We start from the raw sequence: 9712 nt of genomic DNA, 5'->3' as shown, positions 1-9712 counted from the left end.
ATTTCCATTTTATTTATCTTCTTCAACACATTCAAATCTGACGAACGCCAAAGGTAAGGCTTAATACTCGTTATTTGTCAGGTGCCTTCCTATTGCATCAGTCAATTATCACAATTAAGAGTACTTGAAACGTACTTACGAAGTCATATCTTTCAAGGATATAGTCTAATTTGGGTTCTACGTAGTTACGGAAAAACCTATTTGCCAATATGCCATCATACCCCTTTCAGTCTGCACGTAACACAAAGTTTTCAGTGATTCAACCCGACAAGAAAAAAGTATTGAACTCCCCTTGAAATTTTTCGCAGGTGAAAGAGATTCTTTTTGACCTAACTAACAATTTAAGCTTTGATTTCAGGGCATTACGCGCCTCAGTTAGACTAGATAGTTATGGTCTTAAATCTATAGCCGGTTTTGCATTTTTCTCCTCCCTAGAGGGTAACTTTTGCGAAGGGAAGTCATTATACGAGCTGAAGTGTATGAGAGAGTAAGCAATTCTTAAGTACTCAAACTGAACTTGCCTGTCATTGCAAAGAGTTGTTAAGTGTTGAGTGAAATAAAGTCTGGTTCGATTTCCGCGGCTGTTGAGCGGAAAATCATAGTGGCCGTTTTGCATAAATTAGTACATGTGGTATCAAAGTCAGTCAGCCATCTCTGTTCCATTGTTTGAGTTCGGAAGGCGTGTAGTTTACGGAACATCTTCTAAAAAATATCGTTTCGATAATACTTCCAAGCATCATACTAAATCCAAAGTTTCATCAATATTTAGATTAGACATCAGGCTAACTTTTCCAGGGTGAAATTTTTTTGGCGAGTCATGTCTAAAAGAGAAAAATCCATACGTAATATCAAAGATATAGTGTTTTTTAATTTCTACACTGAAAACGGCCAAAAAAACCGAATTATTAGAGCCCGAATTAATAGTAGTAATCCAAGTACCAGGGAAATAGACATAGCGTTAAATGATTCCTCCACACGGCCTCTCCTGAAAAAGCCAGGGTGAACCTAACCGCCAAAGCACTTAGCTTTTTTCTAATAGAGTAAAACGTACACTTTGCTTCGCCATTTCCACCTTTGTCTTTGTATTTTGGCTCCTTTGTCAAAAGGAAGCTTATAATAATTCAAATTTGTTGCTCTAGAGCGTAAGAAGGTCCCGGATTTTTCGCGGCATTCTGGACCGCTTGGAGGAGATTTAGACTGCCGGTGATGGTGTTCGTCAGAACGCATCCTAATCTTGGTGTTCTTGTGATAAAAAGCCACAGTTTTCGAGATATCGGGGTAGCCGCCCCCACGGATTTTAACAGGGGCATTTTGGCCGGGAAACTGGACTCCTTTCGATTTGATTTCGTTCCCGTAAGTGCAAGAAAGGGGATCCGTAATCAATGATCACCTCTAGTTTTTATCCTATAGTAATAATTAGCTTAGGCGAGCTTCAAGTCACTTAAGATATCATTTACTGTAGACTTTTAATAATATTCATGTCACTATAGCGTCCTCCATATAAATTAAAAAGGTGCAAAAAATGGCCTGTCTTTTCCCAGATATAAAAAAAGCGGTACCAGCAACCTCATTAGATTTCCGAATTTTGATCGACGATTTTCCATAATCAAACGGTTCGCCGTACCCTCGAAAAATATCCGTAGTCAATAATTGCCAAAACTGGATATAAAAGAGCTAAAAGAACTCCTTTTTGGGTAGCAATTGTTAGATGAATACATAGCAAGTTTATGAAAATACCTGGCACTGTAAGGCACTACTTGTCTAAGAAAAGTTTGACTAAGCGCTCCATGAAAAAAATAAACTTAGGCGCCCTTCTATATCTAAATATAGAAACTTAACAGCCAGTTTAAAATCCGAATATAAGTAAGAGCCTTAGGCCTAGGCCAAACATCGAACTGATCACGTAGAATGCCCGGTCACATCCGGGAATTTAACAGGCTAGAGCCGCATTCGAGCCACGATTTGGTCTTTAAAATATGACGGAATAATAAGACTGAAGCGACTTTGAGAGTTTTTTGTCTCTGATTGTGAGTTACTCGTAACCTAATCTCAATGGGTACCACCGGAATATTTATATCAAGAAACATCAAATTCAAGATCTTACCTTCGATTAATGCCAGCTTATCGGATTTCACTGGGTTTTTCGCGCTAAAAAACAAACAAAAATAGCCATTTTTGTATGGATTTTCACCTGCGTAGACTTTCGCGGTAAGATTACAACCAAAGTTTGCAGAAATCGCGAACGGTACTACCTGATATCGTGACATCTCTCTTCTGCCTTTAAAACCACCACAGTCTTTTAAACCAAGGATTGTGATAAAAACTGGGTTTTTTGTTTTCCTTTGAATTTGACCTGAACCCGTGAAGGGTTGCCAGCGCGAAGAAAATTTCCACAAAACGTCTCTGAAAGCTAAAATACATACTTGTTTCCAGTACTCTTTGACCGTTTTGTTGTTTTTACCTCATGTATGCTTCATTCAGAAGTGTCAGGGCTAAAAACGACAAAATACTAACCCCCACCCGGACGGGACATTTTTTGTTGACCTCAATGGAATGGGAATTCGTCTCATGAAAAGTTTGCCGTTTGGGCCAGGACCAACTTATAGGAGTAGCTGTTGTTTCCCTTTTTCTTGGCATCATAATTATATATCTTTGATGTTATATTATAACTATTTTAGTACTGAAATCTCCATGTTGAATAAATTCAACAAGGCTGATGGTTATTAATTATTTCAGACACTTTCCAAACGTTTTCCCCTCTGTCGCTGACAAAAGATGCTTCGCATACTTGTAATTTCCATGCTGATTATCACCTTTTCCGCTGAAGCAAGACGTCTTGGGGAATACAATCCTTACCTGCGAAGGCTGGGTAAGTGTGTTAACCCCAGTACCCCGTCCACATTATTGGGAACATAATTACGTATTATTGCACCCAATTCACCGCTTTACTGAGAAACTAGAAAGGAAAGGGAGCCGCAGTGTGTCCCGCAATTGTTTCTGGGAACGTTTTTGGGGACGCGCCGGTCAGCTATTGGTCAAATAGCCCCAGCTATTGTCCCCAGCAATAATCCCAGAAGTCTTTGCAAAAGTTAACTCAGCCCAGTTTCTTTTCGTTGTGACGAACTAGTTAGCAAAATACCATAGTTGATGTATTCCACGCGCTAGTTTTTTCCTCTTTATGCCTCGAAGTCTGTTAAATCTAGTTAACAATTTTTCTTTGAAATCGAGGTGAATAGTGGCTAAATAATTAACGGAGCAGCCAAGCGGGGAGGAAAATATTCCTGAAGTCAGTATTCACCGAGATTGAAAAGAGCACGAGGTGATCTCGACAAAATCAGAGAGGAAACCATTTAAAAGTATGACTTGACTGACGGATCAAACCATGAGAAAGGTTAAAAATAGATCTTCGCAGAATTTTCAAACGTGGCAATTTACAAGTTTATCACTTCGCAAACAACAGCATAATGGCTTAAATGGAAAGATTAAAAGTTTGAATTGTCTCCTTACCTAAGAAGAAAAGTAGAGCTTTGTTGTTTTCTGTTGAATCGCTAAGTTTATAGCCAAAAATGTTTGCTGTGTCGTTCTTCACATGAAGTACTGACAAAAATGGCGGCCTGGTTGCTCGAGGAAAGACGTCGTCTTCCTGTAGAATTCACGTCGAATTTCTGCAAACAATTGCTTTCAAATTTGTTTTTGTAAATAAACTTCGATTCGTGGGCCAAATTTTTCTTGTTAGGAAACGCTGAGTTCAGGAAACGGCCTCTTCTTCGCGAATAAACGGGAGCTGGAAACAATCCATCGAGCTCAAAACTCAGCTACAGTTAATGAAAAAACGCTGTTTTGAATCCTTCAAAGTCTTTTCTTGCCTTAAAAGAAGTCAACGCTACGATTTTTTCCACTTTTAAAAGATCGTTCTCGTTTTGTTAAAAAGATGGGAAAAACACCGAGCTCGCACATTATTCACTCGCTAGGAGGTAAATATTGTTGAATAGTCCGCGATAGCTAACCAATCAGATTGCTTAAATCACCAAGATCACTAATAAGTGTGTATATACTACTGCTATTTATCCCTTTGATGACGATTATCAGCCATATCTTTGTTGATTCAAAACTCTGGGCTCTAGATAAGGGTGTCCTCAGAACGGGTGCTCTAGCTGCAATCTTGGGGAGCCAATATTTTCAAAGTTGCAAGAAAAATTATCAACACTGGCCTCTGAAAGTCTGTTCCTCTATTCACGTAATTTCCAAAATTAAGAACAAGAAGTGTGAAGTGTTCTGGACGTGATTAATTAATACGGTCTATCATTTAAGAATAAGGGGGAGGGGGAGAGAGGAGTGATGCTTAAAAGAGAGGGGGAATTAATAATTTTCTTTCACTGAAAAGGCAAGGGAGGCTTACAAGAAAATCTCTCCCCTAGGCTTAAAATAAGATTTAGGATAACCCTTTTGCGCTTTATAGGGCCCTATTGATCCATGTATCTATTGTGCCTTAAAATACTTCCATCCATCTTGAATAGCAGGCGCCGGTTACTTAGGGCAATGAAGGAATCTCGAGGACGCGCGTGGGGAGAAAAGGAGAAGAGGCCTCCTCTCCCCTTTGCGTGTTCCCCTCGCACGGCCCGCAAAAAAAATAATAACCGACGCATGCTACGCAGGCTAATCTTGAATTGCTTTCATAGATGATATCAAGGACGAAAATGCGCAAAGGAAGTATCGCCGTTCCAGCTGTACTGTGGTTGGCGGAGAATGTGTGAGGCGCCGAAGTTGCCGACTTTCTAAGAAGAAATGTGACGACGCTTCATGCCCTTTTAATCAAATATGCTGTGTTGCAAACTACCGAAGTTGCTGAGGTAAGACCACTATAAAATTACTTACCACAAAACTTTCATTAATTCAGTTATCGTCTTCCTTGGGGAAGGGGAGGTGGGGCGTTCCCTTATTTGATCTAGACGGATGTGTGTCGTTGAACAGGGTATCGTTTTCAGGGTTATGGACCGGATATACAATTTCGCTTAATTTGGCGTCAGGGTTTAAATGCTGCTGAGAGATGAGCAGTCTACATTTGTAGCACCGACAATTATTTTCCAAAACATTTAGTTCCATTATATCTATATATCCAAAACGAAATGATTCAGGATCATAAAATAGGGTCTCCTGTCTCAAACAGTGTAGCGAAATAAACTTCTTTTTTTCGGTTTGAGCAGAGTCAGGTTTTGAAGGCTTTGGGGGAACATCTCTACCCAAACTTCCCTTGAGTGTTTAACCGGGTCCCCCACTGGGTGGTTATTTCTCAAATAGATCTCCTGTGGAGAGGGGTGGGGGGGGGGGTTGGGAAGGTTAATAGAGAAGAGGGCCCTTTTCAAAACTGAAGACAGAGGCAATGGTAATTACTGAAGAATCCAAAGAAGAATAAAAGAATCGGGTATCAAACTGATAAAACCATGTGCAGGTTACCCAATATCTACACCCAGCCTTTAAGTTGACTGTTTCCCAGGGGTTGGTGACTAAAGAGCTAATTTGGTATTAGTATTCTACAGTAAGGTAATCTGCTCGAGTTCCGGAATCCATGAAATATTTACTTTGTGAAATCAGCCCTCAAAGTACAAGATCAATGATTACAGATCAAAATAAAGAAACAAAAGCTGAAGTATTTCGGCCATGCATTTGAATAGAAGTGAGGGATTGGAGAAGATAAAGATAGATGGGAGAAGAAAAAGGGAAAGAGCGAGAAGGCAGTGGGAAAGGGACATACTGGATGTTTTCGACATGTTACTAACAGAAGTTGGAAGATTGGCAGTTGATAGAGAGCATTTCCGCTGTGCGGTCAATGATGCGACGTCCAATAGGATAGGAAGTTAGAGTTAGAGTAGGAATCAGGAAACCTGGGCTTTGGAATCCGTTATAAACGGAGAAATCCCGCTAACGATTGGAATCGGAAATCCAAGTTCCGCTGACAAGTCTGCAATCCATTAACTGGAATCCAGAGCCCACAGAATAAAATCCAACAATTTCTTTTAATAGATTACCTCTCATGCGGGAGACATTGATAGGTTTTGGATGGAGACATACGTATCTAATATAAAACTCCCTTTTTTGCTTGTGCAAGAAGTTCTCTTGACATCTGCTTCCATTAATTTTCTTTTTCTTTTTCTTTGCACAGTTTTCATCGTTATGTGCATGCTCAAAAGTCATATCCGCAGGCTTGTCATGTGTGGAAGGTGCTCCCAACAGAAATAATTGTTGCTTTAACAGTGGAGTGAATGGTTTTTTTATTTAAGACGCCAGCAGTTGTAGGGGCACACAATTTGGCCTCAATGTTTTAGTTTCAATCAATCAGATTTTTTAAATTTTATTGCAATCTATTGTTTGCTTTAAGGAAACTTAGTGTTCAGTTGTGTTGTAAAATTACTCTGCCGAAACTCACGAAACAATAAACTAGAAAATAAATGTTCATTCCAAAAGAGAATTCTCCCTTAATTCGTCCCACGAACGCGTAGCGAGTCAATAATCAATAGCCGGTAGTCTATAGGTCTTATAGGAAAACATCACTGATTGCAAACATTGTTTTTGCTATTGAAATGTGCACCAGTGAAACAATAAGAAAAATTAATTTTGTTTCAAGAACAAAGGCGCTTCTGGTTGGAACCAAATTAGCAATAGTTTTATTCATGTTTTGATTGTCAGTCATAATGTTATTTATTTATTCATTTACTTAGGTTCGCCAGTTCTTGGCAGGGTCACCGCAACAGCGCGTGACGCCACCACATAGGCCCTTAGCAGTCCTTTCCCCAATGAAAGATATATAGACCACCCACCGGGGACTACGTCCCCTTCTCTTTTCGAAAAGTCCGTGGGCTCTTTAACATCTTACAAATTCACATGTGCAACGGTTTTGAGACGGGGCCTACGGTTACTGGTCCTTATCCAATTTTGCAAGATATTGCAGGTGTAGCTTTTTTGTCCTTTCGCGGACTTTCACAATGATGCGTGGGTGAAATGTCTGAAACATAGAGTGTAATTCGCTCCTGTTTTTACATAAAAGGTGGCTCGACTGGGGAGGGGGGGGGGAAGAGGCGGATATGAACGTGCATATGAAACTTGAAAACAATGCCAGTGAATAATGAGGACGCTCACTGGTAAACACAAATTATGAGGAGGGGGGATTGGTTATATTTCATTTTAAGAGCCTATTTAAAAGCCTTCTCCGTTTTTAATGTTCTTGAAAGTTACAGGGTATATTTATTGACGACTGATCTCGGGATTGTCAAATTTATGAACAAATTTTAGCGAGCGCTTTTTTGAAAAATACGAAATTTGTAGGCATGGACCAAATTACGTGCAAAAACTGTAACAAAAGCAGCTGAATGCAAGTTAATAAAATTCTTCTCACTCGCGATCGCCTAGAGCAATTCCCCTCTTTGTTTTGTTTTGTTTTTTTTTTGTACGCAGTTTTCAATGGAATCAAACCACTATGAGATGAAGTCGCGTTTCCAAAGCTTATCATTTTCTTAAAATATTAGCTAATTGTGTGGATAGCATGCTGTTTCACTGTTTTTATGATTCTTAAAATTTCGTTTCAAAATATTTCGAAAACGCTCTCATAGAATTTGTTCAAACTTTGCCATAACCGAGGCAGTAATGGCAGGTAGATCGTGCCTTAAGCGATTTCTTAAAAAAGAACTCTTGGTACAAAGAAACACAAAGATAAATGAAAATGTAATGGCGTCATTACCTTGCCATGGCGACTCCGATTGCAATAAAACCCAGATCATAAGAAATTTTCATCTTTATATAATGCAGTTGTGGTAACCTTTCTCCCATATCTTTACTCATGCCGACGTAGTTAATGCTCAAAATTGTAAGGTATCCCCCCAAAAAAATCCAGACGCGCCACTTTAATTCACATTGTTTGGTCGAACGCAAATATGGCGGACCTCTCGGCCGGCCCGGGTCTAGTTGCTCGAAAGCGAGGCTATTGAGGCCTCAAGAGTTTTGTTTTGACTGCGCATCTTAGCGATTGAATCGATATGATCTCCTTTAAGTTGTTGGGCCATGTTGATTAAGTTATCAACCTTCTTGGTCTTTTCGCCGAAAGCCAAAACGTTAAATTTCATGGGCTATTAGCTTCCCAAAAGGGTGTGGTGGAGTTTAGGGGGGGGGGGGGGGGGGATGGGAGAGGGTGTTTTCAGTGACGCAGGTGCATTGGTAAGAAATTCTTTTTCAAGACCATCACTGTTATCGAATTTGATTTATATATATATTTTTTAATCAGTTAAGTATATTTTTTTTTGGTTTCATGTAATTAAAAGTATATAAAGGGACGGTTCGCTATTAGCCTTGGCTAAATCTGTGTACTATACTCATTAATACTTTAAGCTGGTGTTTGTTGACAAAAATCAGTCTCCGCAGTTCAAATGTTTGACTTTTAGTCTGAAACGCTAAAATCCTAAACACACAACTCCAACTTTAAGAATTGATTGACCTGGTACAATGGCCGGCTATTTGAGGGATATCGCAGAAGTGTGTCAGTGATTTAATATGAATAAATAAATTAATAAATAATAATAATAATAACAATAATTACAGAGAAGTGCGAAGCGCGCGAGCGGGGCCCCATATCTAAGAAAATTTAGTAAGCTATCCATCCAAGAAATCTTTGTTTTGACATCAGCGTACGCCGTCCTTCCGTACACTCGTTGGGGGTAGGGAGGGAAGGAATTCAGGTGTCAGCCCGTGGAAAAAAAGAGTATGTTATATTTTCTTGGCGGGAAATGCGCAATAAATGTGCAAACTGAGGAATAAATCTGGGTGTAAATAGTATGCAAATATGGCATTTACCACCTTTGTTCAGATTTTTTCCTCAGTTTGCACAAATTTTCATCATATTTGCGCTAATCAAATTTGAAGCAAATACATTTTTTCGTCCAAATTATCGTCGCGTTCAAAACCTTTAGGAACTTGTTTTCAAGTATTTCACAGCATAAGGATTTTGTGACCGTGGTTCTCAGTTTCTAGTAAACTGCTTCGTAAAAATTGTTATGGCAACAAATAATAGTGGATTGAATTCAACCTATTTGCTTATGAGTAAAGAGCGACGGGAAAGAGAAAGAGGAGACAGGCAGACAGCAAGAATTAACGGGCGAACAACAAGCAAAAACCTTTTGCAGACTTGTTTACTAATAGCTGTAGCTGACAGAGTTTTGTGTCATCTTTTTATGTTTTAACAGTCTTTTTGCACTGGATCTACAAAATGAAACACAGCTGCTATCAAGATTTTTTTGTTGTTCTTGGCTGGTTTGTTTATTGGGTTTTTGGTTGAGAAATGCGCCGCTTGACAAAAAGTAATTGGAAATCATCGTTTTCAAAAATAAGCTACTCTTAGTACTTCGATTTGCCTTGCTGGATGCGTAAAAAGAGTTGGAAAGTCTTAAGTGATTCTGTTCTTACTTGATGGCTTTCACGAGCTGCATCTCGAACGGTAAGCTTGAGTAATTATATTGCATTTGGTGTTTTTTGTTTTGTTTTGTTTTGTTTTTTTCTTCCCTGTTTAATTCAATGAACTGCAGAGGCGGCGGAGCGTTTTAAAATGTGGAGTGGGGCTCATCTTCCACTCAGCCATACGCATACCCCTACAAAAAAATAAGAATAATGAGAAAAATTCCAAACTGCCCTTTACGTTGTTTGTTGGCATAAGCAATCTTCACAGTGTCTA

This window comes from Porites lutea, chromosome 3, assembly GCF_958299795.1.
Source record: "Porites lutea chromosome 3, jaPorLute2.1, whole genome shotgun sequence".
NCBI lineage: Eukaryota > Metazoa > Cnidaria > Anthozoa > Scleractinia > Poritidae > Porites > Porites lutea.
The sequence above is the reverse complement of the archived record's forward strand: the minus strand, read 5'-3'. Positions refer to the sequence as shown.